Source organism: Theobroma umbraticum, unplaced genomic scaffold (genome assembly GCF_002168275.2).
Source record: "Theobroma umbraticum cultivar Fairchild unplaced genomic scaffold, ASM216827v3 scaffold_56.0, whole genome shotgun sequence".
In the NCBI taxonomy this organism is placed as follows: domain Eukaryota; kingdom Viridiplantae; phylum Streptophyta; class Magnoliopsida; order Malvales; family Malvaceae; genus Theobroma; species Theobroma umbraticum.
In genome coordinates this window covers 523,231-523,480 of record NW_018397256.1, presented here as the reverse complement: position 1 = coordinate 523,480, position 250 = coordinate 523,231, and the positions used below count along the sequence as shown (strand labels likewise).

General features: G+C 28.0%; 1 protein-coding gene across 2 annotated transcripts in view; it reads left to right on the top strand.

Annotated features, from left to right (window-relative positions):
* Nucleotides 1-250, top strand: part of LOC110410512 (Zinc finger C-x8-C-x5-C-x3-H type family protein) — a 12,949-nt gene that overhangs the window by 5,936 nt on the left and 6,763 nt on the right. The window lies entirely within an intron of this gene.

Genomic DNA, 250 nt, shown 5'->3' with positions numbered 1-250 from the left:
TATAAACATTATATAGAAACAGCATAAATCCAATCCAATTAATTAGAAATGGAAAACCAGGTGAAGAATAACCACATTAATAGTCTATTCAGTATGATTTAAACAGTATAATAGAAAAAACAGTTCGTTAATGTGCCGAAAAGTGAAAACAGATCACATGAAGAGAATATTGGTATATCACCTAAACTATTCAAGAAAGTAATTAGTTGTAAAAGTTTCAAACAAAAGTACCAATTCTACCAACATATGG